Raw genomic sequence first — 18606 nt, 5'->3', positions numbered from 1 at the left:
TCTCTCTCTCTCTCTCTCTCTCTCTCTCTCTCTCTCTCTCTCTCTCTCTATCTCTATCTCTATCTCTATCTCTCTCTACCAATAAGAGAATAGATAAAAATCTAAGACTCCTCTCTTGACCCCTTTTGTGATCCTTGTGAATTCTTGTTGAAAAGTATTGTGGCCTTACTGAAAAGCTTTCAGTTCCTAGCAAACCTGAATTTAAAGGGTTAATACTGTTCCCCATTGGCCAGGAATGCAGCTACAGGGCCAAAACCTTAGCAATTCAACCCTGAGAAAAATACTCCCCAACTTGGCTTTCTGATAAGAACCCAGTCAAAAATCAGCCTTGGCCTTGGTCTCTTCTGAAGTCAATGAGACTTTTTGTGTTTTGATATGACATAATTTGTAACTTCTGCGCATCTGCAAAGCTTTTTGGGGGCGTTCTTTTGTGTGAAATGATTCTTGAAATATATATAATAAACTCCATGCTCCTGGAGACAGAGCTGGAAGCATTAGTTAAAAGATCTTCCTGTCCTATTATTTCCTTATCAACTAAACTGTCCTTATCAGATTATCAGAGATGATAAATAGATCTTGACACACACACTCTCTCTCTTTTTCTCTCTCTCTCTCCCTTCCTCCCTCCCTCCTTTCCTTCCTTCTTTTTCTTTTTTAAATTTCTTTTTCAATGTCAGCTAGGGCACAGTAAATAGATTTCTAGCTTCCAGTTAACAAGACCTGAATTCAGTCTCTGTCTCATAAAGTAACTAGCTATATGCCTGGGTAAGATGTTTACATTCTCTCAATCTCAGTTTTTTCATAAGTAAAGTGGGGATAATAATAATTCTTACCTCCCAAAGTCTGATGTTGTTATGATGACCAGATAGAAAATACATGTAAAATATTTGTATAAAGCACTTTACAAATCTTAGATTGTTACATAAATGTTATTATTATTATTATAACTATTATTATTAAGTTACTACTAGTAAATAGAAACATACTCCTTATACAATGAAGGGCAATCAGGTAATTATAGATAAAACTGTATCTACTATTTAGATTTTTTTTTAATTTTCAGGAGGTTTCACTATTAATTTTACATAGTAGGAAGGTAATATTTTTTTAAGTAGTGTAATGAATGATGATTGATTTGACCTTCTATCATTTTTTTTCAGGCATTCCACAACTAACTGCCTCCTTATTTTTCTAGATTTTTAAATTAAATGCTCATGGTAAATTCTCTCATTAGTGATAACCTATAATGCCCATTGTGAAAGATTTTTAAAGTGCTTTAAATAGTATCTGTCTTCCAAAGTTGTGTAGGATTAGGGTCAGATGGCAATGGTTTCTACCAAGTCACAGATCAGAGGAGAAGCAGGCAAACTTGACTGGATGGGAGGGACAAGAGCAAGTGGAGTACTCTTCCACCTCCCCCACACTGGAAGCAGTTGGAAACAATTAACAGAATACTCTCAGAGCTGGTTATGAAGACTATTCAAGCTTGGTAAATTCTGGGCCAAGATGGTAAATGAAGAGGGACTAAACCCGTTGTGATAATAACTTTCTCTGTATAAAAATTATACTCCCACAGAATAGGAGTGTATGAGGTTAAGGCCTTTTACATATCAGACCACAGGTTCTAGGACTGAGACAGCTCCAGCTCCAGCTTGGATGTATTACTTCGCTTGGTGAAAGGAAGGTTGTAAGTATGACCCCAAGTTAACTGGATACAAGCTCTATCTTTCATAAACCAAATGAATTTAATGATTATAGGGATCAGGGAGAAGGGAACCAAGTTTGAGGAAAGAAGAAGGAAGGTAAATTAACTGAAACTACTAAATGCAGGCTAGCAGCTCATTCCCCTGGGGGACTGGAGGGGGGAATGTATATTGAATGACTGAACTTCTATCTAAGCCCCTAAATAATCTTCCTTCTAAACCCTAAACAGCTAAACTGAAGGTAGACTGAGATCTTGCTTGAAGGTCTATCTTTGTGGTTAGCTATCAAGTTAAGGCAGCCCCTGGCTGTCAGTGACTGAATGTCTCAGCCTAAAAGCTACACAGGGTGTGTGTGCGCCCAGAGCCAAGAGCTAAGAGTCAGGACCCTTGCAAGAGTGGTGACCCGGCTTTTACACCAGGACTCCAACTGCCCTTAACTGCCCCCACCCTTAGAGTTCTGGGGAGCACTATGGAATTCTGTGATGCAGCTTGAACCCCTCTCAGAAACATGGGTGTTACAGTAACCCCAGTTTTCTAGTACATAGAATTGACTGGAAATTCTGCAGGCATCATGCATTTTTGCACACATCACCTTCTTCTACACTATATCCAAACCATGCTCACTATCCTTAACAACATAAAACTATGCTCTCTCTCTCTAACAACATAAAACTATTCCTTATGCCTTATTCTAACAGTCTATCACTGTCTAAGAAGGGAAAGGAGAGTAAGCATATGGAAAAAGAGGGTTTGCATATAATACAGGCATGACAATACATGAAACAAAGTAACACAAATATGCAACAATAAACTTTTCTGTCTAACTTGTGTAAAATATAACTTTGCTACAAATATAGGTTTCAATAACTATATCTAAGGAATTCAATAAAATATCTTTGAAACACAATGAAATGTAAATCTGCAAAGGTGCAGGCAAAATAAAACAGTCTAGCTCTGCAAGCAAAGTGCTTATAGAGGAAACTACAAACTGTGATTAGGCTTACAGTCACATAAACCACTAATCCTAAATTTTGTGTTAGTATCTTACTTAAGCTATATTAATGGTATTAATACTCTAAGTTAAGGTTATCTTGTTAGAAATAACTATGCATATAACTATATATAATTACTTATTCTTATTACTATTGTGACTTTCCCTAATCTAACTCTTTATTACAAAGGTCCCTAAATCTACCTTTCCCTAAGATTGTTAGTAATTCTAAACTATATATGTGTTAGTAATTGTAATACAAATATACAGCTATACACAATGCATATATACACTATGTAACTTTGTACAAGCAAAAGTTCCATTGATGTCTATCAAATCAAAAACAACAATTGATCTTTTTGATATGCTAGAGATCACATGATACCCTTGCATTATATACGGATATTCACATGCAATATTTACATATGATATATATTGTTATGGGGATAATTTGAGGAAAGGTGTGTGGGATAAGGGAATTTGAAAGGAGGTTGTCAGAGACTTGCTAAGTGGGTAATCTAGGTTACAGATAGGCTGGGATTAAGGAGATTCGGGATATAATAGGGCTGAAGGCAGGAGTATAACACAGAAGGGAAACAGAGATCTTCAGGGAGAGGAGAAATTAAACTAAACAGACAAACAGCAGGCTTTACAGACTGGGACTTAGACTCAAACACTGCTGAGGGAAATAGACTAAACTGAAATTAACAAACAGACTTAGTTAATTTCACAGGAAGGGACTTGTTTTGAAGTTACACCTTCCTCCAAGATGAATATACCCCGGCTTCCCTTTAAGCCCAGAGTATGTTGGTTCTTTCCCTCTTCTTCCCTCTCTTAATAACTAACAGACAATTATACTAATAGGTCTGTTGAAACACAAAAGGGTTTATTATCTTTAAAGGATGATTTGTCAGGAAAGTGGATCAAAGGAAAGCCCTAACAGTTCTCTCAGGAACCTCAGGTGGGGGAAGGGTGGCAAAGATGGAGTCTGAGTAAGGACCTGCCTTAACTCAAGCTTACAAATAAATGATGACTGACTAGTTTCTCTATATCTAATATTGTCAAATAACAATTAACCCTTCACAGATTTTAACTCCTCTCTAATTACTCTCCTTATTAACTCCACAGACATATAAGGTAAGGGAGGGTAGGTAGGAAATAATATTAGGGAAGGAAGATATAAAGGGTTTATCCAAAATAATAATTTCTTAAGTAAATATATCAAAGCTAGGCTAAATTTCAATACTACAGCTAGGTAAGGAGGCAGCTCGGCTGATCAGACAACCTCCCTCCATGGGAGACCCTAATCAACTGTCTTTTCCTCAAGATTCCAAACTCCTAACAGCTTTTGGAACTCAGCCAAAGCTTGAAAAAACTATATGACCCCTTCTCTATACTACAATATGAAATATAAAGGAGTCTGTTAGACCTCAGGTTAAAATAGAGATGTGAAAGCAAGGAGGCCCAACTCTTCTAAATGTACTCCAGAAGAGATCAAAAAAGGGCATCAGACCAAAAAATGGACAAGAAATTCAAAGAGGAACATCAGAAGACTCCTTTCCTTGACCCAAGACCACATAAAAAGAAGCCACTGACACTGGAAAAGGCTTTTAACCAGGTAGCCAGCAGGGGCTCAGTTAACTGACCAAAAACATGCAGAAAAGATTGGGATTCTTGGAGAAGTGCTAGAAGACCATAATACCTTGATCAGAAGCGCCCTTCTAGGCTAGAGATTCAAGGGAACCTGCTTGGGGATGCCCACGTGAGGACAGAAGACCTCATTACCCTGATAGGGTAGAACCAGAGGAGTGAGAAGATCTAGCTTTTCTAAAATCATTATTGATAACTAAAGAAAATTAGAGTCCTTTTTCTATTCTACTAGGTGTCTGGAAATGTTCATTTTATTTGATATTAAGTTCAGAATGAAAAAACAAAAACAAACAAAGAAATCTTCTTTAGTCAGTCAAATAACATTTAATATTCACCTACTATATGCCAGCAATTGGGCTAAGACAGAAGAATCTTTATTTTCTCTGTCAGAGGGCTTTGTTTTGTATTATGGGCACCTTTGATAGTCAGGTGAAATATATGGATCTGTTTTATTTTTATTTTTATTTCTTTATTTTTAAACCCTTACCTTCCAGCGTATTGATTCTAAGGCAGAAGAGCAATAACGGCTAGGAGATTGGGGTTAAGTGACTTGCCCAGGGTCACACAGCTGGGAAGTGTCTAAGGCCAAATTTGAAACTAGAACCTCCCATCTCTAGGTCTGACTCTCAATCCACTGAGCCACCCAGCTGCCCTTGGATCTATTTTTAGAATAATGTTTTTAATATGATTTTTCAATTGTTTATTTGGGATTTTGTTTTGGGGTTCTGGTTTTATATGAGTATTTCTCTTAAAAAATGAACAATATGGAAATATGTTTTATGTGATAATAGACATATAACCCAGATTGATTTGCTTGTCAGCTCTGAGGGGGATGGCAGGGTATGACGAGAAAGGAGGGAAGGAGAAACTTTTGATCATATAACTTTGGAAAACCTATGTGGAAAATTGCTACTCCACGTAATTGGCGAATAAATAAATTAATTAATTAAAACTAGAATAATGATTTTAAATATATAAAATAGAATATATGATTATAAAGTGTGAGTACAAAATCCTCTACCCCTTTTATGATTATAATAATATTAGCCTTCAATCTTGCTGACAAGCATTCTGACCTTAAGCCTGAAACATAAAAATTTCAACCAAGCCCACCACACCCTGTTGCAAAATCATAAGACTGGAGGTAGAGAGATGCTCTCAGGTGCAAATGTCAATCATAAATGCCATCCATCTAACTGCTGACTCCTAGTTGTCAGAGGAAAAAAAAAATTAGATCCTAACCCTTTACTGAAAAGGTTTTGGAAAGGTCAGTAATAATAGAGATAAAGTTGGCACCCATAGTGATTATTTTTTACACTTTCTGGCTTATACAGCACTTGTGTGATCTGTCCATATGAAAAATTCTGTATTCAGTCTGTCTTTTATGACAGGATGTCATCAGATTTCTATGTTTAAAGAAAAGGCCGTCTCCCGAGGCTCAGGCTCTCTGGTCTTGATCCTGACCAGAGTCCAGCTTTATTGTGAGACTGGCCACCTCTCAATAAACCTATCATTCAGTTTGGAGACTGTATTGGTGTGATAAAATTTCAAAACAAAAGGAAAACAATGATATTAAAATATAATTGCTGAATTAAAAAAATAAGTTCACAAACTTCTAGCAAAGAATCCCTGCTCTTTAGAAACCGTCTTTAGCAAGCACTGAGCTAATAATCCCATTGGATCTTGATCCTGGTGAAAGGATGCCCCAAAATGCTAGAGTATTGGTTCAGGTAGACCTAGTCAAAATGAAATTCATCTGAGGGATCCTGGGTTCAAATCTGGCCTGAGACACTTCCTAGTTATGTGACCCTGGGCAAGTCACTTAACCTCAATCATTGAATTCTTGCTGCTCTTCTGTCCCAGAACCATTATTTAGTATCCATTCTAAGACAGAAGGTAAGGGCCCTGGTTTTCTTAGTGACTGGCTTTTTTATGCTTCATATGACCAGAAAGCTCATCAGTGGCTCAAGTCTTAGCTCTTTGGGCCAAGCAGGTCTTGAGGATATATTTTTTTCCTTTAAAGCAGGGGTCGGCAACGTATGGCTCTGGAGCCATATCTGGCTCTTTTGAGGGCCAGATATGGCTCTTTCTGCAGAAGCCATAAAGTCAATTTTTTTAGGCGCCGTTACAGGAGCCGCACTGTGAGCACTGTATGACTCTCACGAAATTACACTTTAAAAAATGTGGCGTTTATGGCTCTCAGGGTCAAAAAGGTTGCCGACCCCTGCTTTAAAGTGTAACACTTCCCAGAGCCAGGCTGCTACTTCTTCCTCCTTAGGGTTCTAAGATATTCTAAGGAGTTGAAGTCTCTGTCACAACAGAGCCAGATCTTTAACCACAGGGCTCTCCCAGCATCTTATTTTTATAGTGACATCTAATTAAAAAATGGGAAGGAAAACAAAAAGCTGTCCAGAAGCCAGTAGTGGTTGGGAGGAGTTATAAGAACCCTGGCAAATGGATGTTAAGTCTGAGAACTTGGGGATGGGGATCAAATCAAGGAAAAGATGATTAAACAGGAAAAAAGTGGAACAAATGAATGAAAAAATTACATTGATTAGAACCACACGAAGAGAGGAAGGTGGATATTTAAGTAAGCCATGATGGTGGAAAGCAGGCCTTGATGAAGTAGTAGGTGTGCTCAATGCCTCTTGTGAAAACAACAACAACAACAACAACAACAAGGCATCAATGACCCGAGACTCTCACAGTCTACTGTCACTGATCTACTGGGTGATGGTGACCAACCCTACCTGCAAGGGCCTCAAAGATAGCCAGAGACCAGAACTGCCTTTGGTATCTGGTTTGGAACCTCAAGTGGTCAAGGATGGAAGAGAAAACTGACTCTGAAAAAGGGAAAGAAATCTTCCCAGAAACGGGCCCCCAAATTAATTTAGGCAGGCAAAATCCTCAAGAATGAGCTCACATTCAAAGGATATGAAGTTAAGGAGAAAACATTTGGGTGGGGGGAGGTTAAAGTGACAAAACCCAATGCGCCAGCCTCTTCAGCCCTTTCACCAGCTCCAGCTCAACAGTCAGACCCTCCTTTCACCCTCTAGAGTTAGTTCATCCATGGTGGCAACTAAACTCAAGCCCCAACCACTTCCCCTGCTATTTCCCCTATACCTACTAGGTCTCCTAAGGAAAAGAAACCAGCACAAAATCCAATTAAGCAAGCATTCTTAGGCTTTTTATACATCCTGGACTTCTTTGGCAGTCTGTTTTTTTTTGTTTGTTGGTTTAAACCCTTACTTTCATACTGTGTATTGGTTCTAAAACAAAAGAGCAGCAAGGGCTAGGCAATGGGGATTAAATGACTTGCTCAGGGTCACACAGCCAGGAAGTGTCTGAGGTTAGATTTGAACCAGGACCTTCTATCTCTAGGCCTGATTCTCAATCCACTGAGCCATCTAGTTGCCCCCAAAATGTTTTTGAATGTATAAAATAGAAGACATAGAAGGTCAAAGGAAACTAATGATACAACTAACAAAATATTTTTTAAAAAGTTTGTGGACCACAGGGCTGTTAGGTAGCACAATGGACAGGGTGCCAGGCCTGGGATCTGGAGGTCCTGAGTTCAAATCTGACCTTAGATACTTCCTAACTGTGTGATCCTAGACAAGTCTCTTAACCCCCATTGCCTAGCCCTTACTGCTTTTCTGTATTAGAACTGATACTAAAAGAGAAGGTAAGGGTTTAAAAAATAGTTTGTGTAACCAAAATTAGAAGGTAAGCAACAAATTGGGGAAAAAATTTTATAAAAAAAACCTCTGACAAAGGTCTCATTTCTCAAATTTATAAGGAACTAAGTCAATTATACAAAAAAAAAAAAACAAGCTATTTCCCAATTGACAAATGGTTAAGGGATATGAATAGGCAGTTTTCAGATAAAAAAAATCAAAACTATCAATAAGTACATGAGAAAGTGTTCTAAATCTCTCATAATTAGAGAAATGCAAATCAAAACAACTCTGAGGTACCACCTCACCTAGCAGATTGGCCAATATGACAGTAAAGGAAAATAATAAATGTTAGAGAGGATATGGCAAAATTGGAACACTAATGCATTGCTGGTGGGGTTGTGAATTAATTCAGTCATTCTGGAAGGCAATTTGGAATTATGCCCAAAGGGCTTTAAAAGACTGCCTGCCCTTTGATCCAGTCATACCACTGCTGAGTTTGTACCCCAAAGAGTTAATAAGGAAAAATACTTGTACAAAAATATTCATAGCTGCATTCTTTGTGATGGCAAAAAATTGGAAAATGAGGGGGTGTCCCTCAATTAGGGAATGGCTGAACAAATTGTGGTATATGATGATGATGGAATGTTATTGTGCTATAAGGGTTGATGATCTAGAGGCTTTTGTAAAAAGAGATGGGGCACCAGGGATGTAAATATGTCCTAATGGTTTGTGGGTACACACACTGGGTTGAAGGAGAGACAGGGCCAGCCAGGATAGGGAGACCAAAAATCAAGAAAGACAGTTAGCCCCAACTGTCACTCTGCTCACCCTAGGCCAGGGCCTTTGGAACCAGCAGGCAAGGTAAAGGGTTTTAACAGTTTTAATTATGATTTACTAATAAAAGTGGGATAGGGAATTCTACACTTAAGAACCTAAAGGGCAAAACCACAGGGCAAGGGGAGGACTTCTCTACTCTAATTCTAATTGACCTAGGCCAGGCAGGGCTAAAGGAGCAGTACCGGAGTCACTGGAAGGCTGCTTAGGTTTGACCAGCGCAGCTAAAGGGGCTGAGGGTGGCTTTCAGGGTTCTCACGGTCATCCAAAAATGATCACGGGATGCCAAAAGCCAAGGTGGTCCAAGGTACCCAATTACAGAGAGTGTGCTTGAGATGCTATCCACCAGATCCCAAACCCCTCCTCCACTTGGTGCAGCTCTGCAGGTCTTATCCACTTGCTGAAAGCCACCACCACTCAGGATCCCAGGGAATCAGGATGCAGGGTGTCCTTAACTCTGAGATCTCCCAGGGCTAGCAACAGTTTGTGCCAACCACTAATGGAGTCCCTCTCAGAACACAAGCAACTTCCTGCTCCTTCATTCCATCTTGGAATGCTCCAGCCCTTCCTGCTAGGTCCATATAACCTATATGTAACTAATTCTAAATAATCTTCCTCACAACACTTTCCATATGAACTGAGAGAACCTCAATGAACTGATGCAGAGTGAAATGAGCAGAACCAAAAGAACACTGTACACAGAAAGCAAAACATCATGGAAAAATCCAGTGTAATGGACTTTGCTACTAGTAGCAATGCAACAAGCCAGGACACTACTAAAGGACTTTTGAAAGAATGCTGTCCACATTGAGAGAAAGAATTATGGGAGTAGAAATGCAAAAGCAAAACATGACATCACTTATCACATGCATATATGAGTATGTGATTTGGGGTTTAGGCTTTTAAAAAATTGCTCTAAAGCAAAAATGAATAATATGGAAATAGGTATCAAGTGACAACATTTGTACAACCAAGTGGAATTGCTTGTTGGTTCTGGGAGTGGGAAGGGAAGAGGGGAAGGAAAGAAAATAAATCATGGAAATGTGGAAAAATATTTAAAAATAAAAATAAACCCAAAATAAAATTAATTAAAATTAAGAAATAGTTTGTGGGCCTCTAGTTTAAGAACTCCTACAGAATAGGCATCTGTTGGTATCAGTCCAACATCGTATGATAAATTTATTGTCAGTCAGCTAGCATCCATGCCTACTATGTACTGGGCTAAGGGTTGATGATACAAAGAAAGGCAAACATCTCCAGTTCACAAGGATCTCCCAGTCTAATAGGGGAAGACAAAAAGCAAACAATTTTGTACAAACAAGCTATCCAAAGAATAAACTGAGGGTGATTGCAGACAGAAAGGCTGAGATCAAGGGAGACTGGGAAAGAGTTCTTGGAGAAAGTGGGATTTTTAACTAAGACTTGAAAGAAGGGAGGGAAGCCAGGAGTCAGAGATGAGAAGAGAGAATATTCTAGACATGTAGGCTTGCAAGTGAAAGAGCCAGAAGCTGGGAGCACACAGAACCTCAGTTTGATGAGTGCTGCTAGATTTGGAGTTCATGGGGTGGGGTGGGGGGCTATTTTTTACCTTTCTTTGAAACCCTAGTGTATAGCACAGTAGGCAGCATTGAATAAATGTTTATTGGCTCTGATAGAGTCATCCAACGGAATACACACTATTTAAAGGAGATATTTTCACATCCCTGCCAGCTAAGGCTGTAACAACTCACTTATTTGAAGAACACAGATATGAAAAGTTCAATGACCTGAAAACAATGAGAATGTAGGAATAAGCCAAAAAGAAAAGAGAAAGAGAGACAGAGACAGAGAGACAAAAACAGAGAGATAGACAGACAGACAGAGACAGACTGAGAGATGGAGAAAGAGAAAGAGATAGAGGCAGACAGACAGACGGAGACAGAGACAGAGAGACAAAGAAAGATGGAGAGATAGAAACAGAAGAAGACAGAGAGGCAGAGACAGAAACAGAGAGGGGGGGGGCATCAGGAACTTGTGAGCAGTCAGAATAGGTGCCACAAAATTCACTGGGCTCCTGTACTTACTGGAAAAGTGCTTCCTCCCTCACTAAGAACATTTTTTGCTTATTTGTGTTGAATTGGGTCAGATTGGCAATGATTGGTAATAGAGTCAGTGCAAAGGATCAAGCTGGCTATCCTAGCAAGGGGGAGGGGTGAAAGTCAATAGAATTCTTTCTCCTCTCCCTCCTGAGGCAGTTGTAGCAGAAGGGGTAATAGTTTAACTGGATCCCCTTTAGATCAAGAAATGGAGGCTGTTTAGGCTTGGCTAATCCAGGGATAAATTGGTAGACAGGAAATAATCCCACTGAGATTAGCAATTTCCATGGTTAGAAGATTATTCCCCAAAACCTGAGATAGATAAAAGGTTCAGGTTGTCTTCTATTACAGCAGACTTGCTCTCTGGATAACACACACACACACACACACACACACACACATCCCTCACACACATGTACGTGTGTGGATTGTGTGGGTGTGTATACCTATATTTGAACAATTAGAACAAATTAGAAAGGAAGGAAGGGAGCAACTGGTAGTACAAAACAGCAATAGTAGCCTTGAGTGACAACAGAGAAGCAGCAGAAGAAATGAGAAAGCATATTTTTAGTATAGTTAAATTACCCTTTCTACCTCAGTAATGTCCCTGTTATTAGTCCCTGTATTATTGTAGCACAGTTTAATCCTTGATATTCATCATGATTAATCACCTTAAGTCATAAAGAAAAGTTTAAGTAAATTCTTTTCAATAAATCATGAAGTAAATGATCCATTTGCAGAAAGATTTCCATCTACAAGGGTTAAAATGTTTAAAAGTGGTCCTTGAAGTGGTAATCTTCAATTATCTAGAAAATTTGAATATTTGAAATATTTCCATTTTCCTAAGGCTGTAAAAATCCAATCCAATCCCCAAAGGCTTATTAAGTACCTATTATGTGCCAGGCTCTATGGTAAATGCTAAGGATAAGTTGTATAAAAAGAAAGACAATCCCTACTCCGAAGGAGTTTATAATCTAATGGAGGAAGGAGGAAAGAGAACATACAAAAGGAAGAAGGAAAGTAAGAGTGGAGAGAGACACCAGAATACAGCAAAGGAGCAACCTGCTCCTTGGAGTAGATGTAAAGTGGAGAGAACTAAAGCCACAATTTGTGCCCTCTATGAAGGAAGGTACTCTATGAAGGAAGAATTAGGTGCTCTACCTTCCAGTTCTCCAATCAGAGAAGAGAGGAAACTAAGGGGGATGGTGTCAGTCAAGGTTGGCAGGATCAGTGATGAGATTGGAGGTGATAAGGATGAGTTTAATCTGGGAGGGGACCACACAGTTCTTTTGAGTCTTATATTCTATGAAATATATGTTGGTTTACTTAGCAAAGATAAGTCCTTCAAATGAGATATTTACATCATTTGTATTTAAATATCTATTAAATTGAATATCAGTAAAATTAACTTGTTCCTCCACCTCTCAGAAAAGGAGAAGACTACAAGGTAAACCAAAAGAAGTTCTCCTTTGGCAGCAAGAATAGCCAGGGGAAAAAAAGGAAGTGAGATATTACAAAAGGGAAGTTTGGGGGGGGCAGCTGGGTAGCCCAGTGGATTGAGAGCCAGGCCTAGAGATGGGAGGTCCTAGGTTCAAATGTGGCCTCAGACACTTCCCAGCTGTGAGACCCTGGGCAAGTCACTTGACCCCCATTACCTACCCTTACCACTCTTCTGCCTTGGAATCAATACACAGTATTGATTCTAAGATGGAAGGTCAGGGTTTAAAAAAGAAAAAGGGGAAAGTTAGAATAAAAACAAGAGGAAACTAGATGGCTCAGTGGATTGAGAGCCAGGTCTGGAGATGGGAAGTCCTGGGTTCAAATTTGGGCTCAAACATTTCCTAGTTGTGTGACCCTGGGCAAGTCACTTAGCCCCCATTGCTCTTCTGCCTTGGAATCAATAATACACAGTATTGATCCTAAGATGGAAGGTAAGGATTAAAAAAAATTCACCTGAAAATATAACAAATTTTGCTCTAGATATTGTGAGAATCTCTGCATTTCAGGTGTGTTTCTTGCAAACAACATGTTTGATTCTGCTACCCTCCTGCATATTGTGGGTAAGTTCCTTCCATTCAAGTTCAGGATCATGGTTATTTATTAATTGTACATTTTCCCTACCATCATATCCTCAAATATGTTTCTCTTTCTCTCTGCCCCTCTTGCAAAGAAGAAAGGGGTGGGAAAAAAAAAGAAAGGACTCGAATCAACATTAATTGTCTATAATTGAAATAGTCTGACAGCTAGGTGGTGAAGTGGATGGAGTGGTGGGCCTGAAGTCAGGAAGATCTGAGTTTAAATCCAGCCTCAGACACTTCTTGCTAGCTGTGTGACCTTGGACAAGTCAATTAAAATCTGTTTACTTAGTTTCTTCAACTATAAAATGGGATAATGGTACCTACTTCAAGGGGTAGGGCAACTAGATGGCACAGGTGAAGTAAATAGAGTAGTGGGCCTGGAATCAGGAAGACTTGGCCTCAAATACTTACTAGCTATAATACCCTGGGCAAGTCACTTAACCCTATTTGCCTTAGTTTCCTCATCTGTAAAATGAGTTGGAGAAGGAAATGGCAAACAATTCCATTATCAAATGGGGTCACAAAGAGTTACACATAACTGAAATGACTTTACAGTCACAAAGTAGAAATCATGAATTCAGACAACAATTAAAAAGACATGGTTAAAAAGAGAAAAGCAATAAAATTACATTATTCTTAGATACTATATAAAGTGAAATATCAATATTACATATTACATATATGCGTATTTATACACACATATATATACTAAATGGCATAGCATCTACAAAACTAAAGGGAAAGTTAATTGAATTACAGAGAAATTATAGTAAAGAACTTCAATGTGCTCTTTTCAGATTTAGACAAACTTAAGATAATAAGTGAAGGAACTTAATAGTAGAAGAGTTGCATTTGTTATGTCTCTGATAATTTCTGAATGGAAATTTAAAATAATTCTCAACTATGTGTAGCACAGTTATGAAAACTAGCCAAAAATGCATAAAAACATAAATATCCAGCATCCTTTACAGATCACAATGAAATAAAATTATAGTCAATAAAAGATATTTGAATAAAGTATTCAAATGTAAATGGAAACTTAGTCATGTGAAAAATGTATGGTACTAAACTATTTTCTTTAGCATAAAGAAGAAAGAACATTTCAATAAATTGGACAAACTAAAAGAATTAGAAATGTAGCAAATCCCTGAATCCTGTGGTGCAAAGAGGGGGCATAACAGCCTTGCAGGCTTTGCTGCAGAGTTCTTCTGTCAGATGATAAAAGGGTTTTAGAATCTTGGGAAAGTCAGTTGGCCCTGGGAACTTGTGGAGAGAATCAAGGTCAATCTGAGCTCCTTCTTTGGATTGAAACCTGGCCTATATTTTGCAGCTTTTCCTTTAAAATTGTTAGTTTAGCTAATTCCTTTGAGTCTCCCTAGCCTTCCTTATTCCCATCTTCATTTTCCCTACCTGAATGTCTGAGTTTTGAAAGGAGAGTAGATCTGAGTGTTAGTTTCAAATCTTGAGAGTTTAGTCAAATAGGGCTCACCCTTGTTACAAACTTATCTATTGAATCATTGTATCCAACTTTCTTACCCCTTTTGGCTACAAACCCTCAACAGGCTGAGTAGGCTGGTCCCTGTCTCCCTTCCCCCACCTGAAGCTTTCTCTAGGCGGCTGTTAGGGCTACCTAATATCCTCTAACCTTTCCAATCAACCCTAGAAAACAGTTTGTCTTTAATCAAAACCCTTTGGCTACTTCATTAGTTGATTAATAAGAGAGGGAGGAGGAGAGAGAGGAATAACATTCTCTCCGGAGTTTGAGGGAAGCTGAAGGTTATCCATTTTGGAGGAAGCGTAACTTCAATACCTCCTTCTAGTCCCTTCCTTAGTGAACCCGTGAAACTGACTAAAGCCTCAAGTCAGTTTCAAGCCCCTTCTTGGCTGGCTCTAACCTGGCTCTGTAAAGTGTCCTTTTACTTGAAGGGCTCAGACTGTTTCCCTTCAGTGTTTTGTCTCTAACCCGAGTATCCAGTCTGTGTTTCCCTGCTGCTGTTGCCTGCCTTAGATTAACTCATCCTCTCCCTTGCAACTCTTTATACCTCAGTGTTTATATTCCCTAAACTCAGACATTCCCTTACTGCTCCTATCACCTCAACTTACCGCCTTTACCATTATACCTTCCTTATTCACTTTACTGCCTTGGGATTCACAAACCCTATCCACAGTGCCTATCCTCAATTCCAACCATACCTCTGCCTTAATTTCCCTACTACCTAGCATATTCCCTTGATTACCTCCAGCCTTTGGTCTCTTGCCTTGTCTTATTCCCTATTCCAACCAGCTACTACCTATAGCCTAATCCCCTTAATATCTCCCTGCAATATTCCCTTATTACATCCTGAAAAATCCGATTATTACAATCCTAACTAAACATAACATTGGAATCTAAAAATCAAAGAAAAGATAATCAAAACTGAAAAGAACTCTCCAGTTGTTAAATAAAATTAGACTTTTAAAAAAACTAATAAGACTATTGACTTAGAAAAAACACAGAACTATTAAATAGTCATAAAAGTCACTCTTTAATTAAGGAAAGGAGTACAGGGCTGAGTTAGGCCTCTACACAGAGCTGCATGCCACATAACTACTCGGAGTCCTAAAATTGCTCTGGTCCCTGACCCCCGGGAAAGCTAACTGGGCTAGATTGGACAATTCCAAGGAGCCATTAAAGTTGGGAAGCTTAAATACCTTTCTGGGGGACTTGGGGACTGAGGACAGTTGATTGACTTTACAATGGAAACAAAGGAAAATGAGGAGTCCCAGACAAGAATAATAGTGAGGGGCAGATACTTTACAATGGACCAAAAAAAAAAAAAAAAAAAAAAGGTTTAGTAAAGGACTTTGGCCTTAGGGGAGAAACCACTGGGACAAAAGAGATACTTAACATCTGATAGGATTAGCATCCTCACCTAAACTCCTTTAAGGTCCCCAGTTAGTCTGAGACTAGTGAAGTTGGACTTTCCCTAGGGAAGAACAATCACACTACAAGGTCAAGTTTGGGGGCTTCTAGATTCCATATAGACAAGACAAACAAATCAGTGTCTAAAATGATAAAAAGAGGAAAATCAGTTTACCAAAAATAAAAAAGAAAAAGTCATAACAAATGAAGAGGAAATAAAGGAAATTACTGGAAAATATTTTGTCCAGTTAAGCCTACAAAATTGATAGTGTTAGGGTTCAAAATGGGTGGCCTCCAGAGGAACACACGAGACAATGCAATCAAAGCAGGAGAAAGCTTTATTGCCAGTACGCACTGGGGAAACCCATCAAAGAGAATCCCGAAGCATGCATTCAGAAGAGGGAATATATATGTTTCTAGGATATAGGTGCCTTTGTCTTAGGGTGAGCTAATAGTTAGATTGAGGGAGTAGGGGATGCTTCCAGGTGCCGCAGGACTTAATCTTCAAGGTTGTTCTGCTTAGGAGTTGTGTCCCTGGGCTGTCAGCCAGGAGTTGGGTCCCTGGAACCTTGAGTCAGAGAGATAACTGACCTGCTTGGGCATAACGTTATCCAAAACTCCCTGCTTAATTGCCAAGTTTAGCTTTTTGGCCATAATATTCTTATAAGCTATAATATTTCTATTCTTATAAGCTATAATATTTCTATAAGCTTTTTGCTATAACAATAGATGAAGTGGATGAGTTTTTAAAAAATGCAAAATTCTTAGATTAATAGAATAAAAACTTAATCTTAGGCAAAGAAGTTTAAGTAATTTCAAAGAAAAAACTTGAGAGTCATGTGGATTTATAATTGAATTATATCAAATACTCAAAGAACAATTCTAACATTATATAAATTGTTTGCAAAAATAAGAAAAGATGGTATCTGCTGTTAACATGGAATTTAGAAGTCTGCAAATTTGTAGCCTAATAAGATTTGATGACCCCCAGTTTAGTTGCTTAAAGGTGAAAAGCCCCAAATTTGACCTTGTCACATGAGAGTTTCTCCCTGAGGGGAAGGTTCAACTTCTGGGTCTCAGACTAACAATAGACTTTATTTTATTTATTTATTTTTTTAAAAACCTTCACCTTCCATCTTGGAGTTCAGTTTAACACTACCAAACTGCTAATCTAGGCCAAATATGGGTATGACACCTAAACCAGGGATAGATAAAAGAGAGAAAGAAAATGCTAGTATGATATCTTTAACAAATCAGTAAAAATTTATTAAGCACCTACCATATGCCAGGCACTGCTAAGCACTGGGTTTAAAAAAAAAAAAGGGAAAAGACAGTTCTTATTCTTCAAGGAGCTTATAATCTAATGGGGAGACAACATACAAACAAATACAAAGCAAGCTACATACAGTAAAATTAGGAAATAATGAATAGAGGGAAGGCACTAGAATTAAGAGGGATTGGGGAAAATTTCCTGTAGAAAGTGGGATTTTAGTCAGGACACCAGGGAAGACAGTTCATAGAATGGAGGAAGGAGAGCATTCCATAGATAGGGGACAGCTAGAAAGAGTGCCCAAACCCAAGAGATGGAGGTTAATGACCCTGGATCAAAGAATACATATTGAGAAATAAAAGAAGACTAAAAGTAAGAGAGGGCTATGTCATGAAAGGCTTTGAATATTAAATGGAGCTTTTTGTATTTGCTCCTGGTGGAACTAGGAAGTCCCTGGAGTTTATTGAATGTGTGTGTGTGTGTGTGTGTGTGTGTGTGTGTGTGTTGTGTGTGTGTGTGACATGATGAGGCCTGTACTTTTTTTTTTTTTTTAAACCCTTACCTTCCATCTTAGAATCAATATTGTGTATTGGTTCTAAGGCAGAAGAGCATAAGGGTTAGGCAATGGGGGCTAAGTGACTTGCCCAGGGTCACACAGCCAGGAAGTGTCTGAGGCCAGGTTTGAATTTAGGACCTCCTGTCTCTAGGCCTGGCTCTCAATCCATTAAGCCACCCAGCTGCCCAGAGACTTACACTTCAGGAAAATCACTTTAATGGCTGAATGGAGGATGAACTGGAGTAGATAGAGCCTGAAAGGAGGCAGACCCACCAGCAGGCAATTCTATTAGTCTAGTCACAAGAGTGGTGGCAAGTGAGAAGAGAGAATGGGATATATTCAAGAGATATTACAAACAAAGGTGAAATAAACAGGCATTGGCAATAGATTGGATATGGGGTGGGGAGGGGAAGTAAAAGAAGGTGAGGAATTCCAGATAACTCCTAGGTTGTGAGCCTTAGGAATTCTATTTTATAGGGAAAGTTGGAGGGGGGTGGGATAGGGGAAAGATAATGAGTTCCCTTAAGATGTCTAAAAGACAATTGGAGATGCTAGATTAGAAGTCAGCAGAGATATTGGGGCAGGACAGATGTATTTAAGAATCATTAGTGTAGAGGTGGTAATGAAATCTATGGGAGCTAATGAGATCACCAAGTGCACTGGCATAGAGGGGGAAGAGAAGAGGGTCAAAGACAGAACTCAGGAAGGTGGGGGGACACTTAGAGGATGTGATCTCTAGGTTGATCCAGCAAAGGAAACAGAGAAAGAGCAGTCAGATAGGTATAGGAGGAGAACTAGGAGAAAACTGTCCTGAAAACTGAGAGAGAAGAATGACTAATAATGACAAAAGCTGTAGGAATTCAAGGA

The sequence above is a fragment of the Gracilinanus agilis genome, chromosome 5 (assembly GCF_016433145.1).
Source record: "Gracilinanus agilis isolate LMUSP501 chromosome 5, AgileGrace, whole genome shotgun sequence".
In the NCBI taxonomy this organism is placed as follows: Eukaryota; Metazoa; Chordata; class Mammalia; order Didelphimorphia; family Didelphidae; genus Gracilinanus; species Gracilinanus agilis.
The sequence above is the reverse complement of the archived record's forward strand: the minus strand, read 5'-3'. Positions refer to the sequence as shown.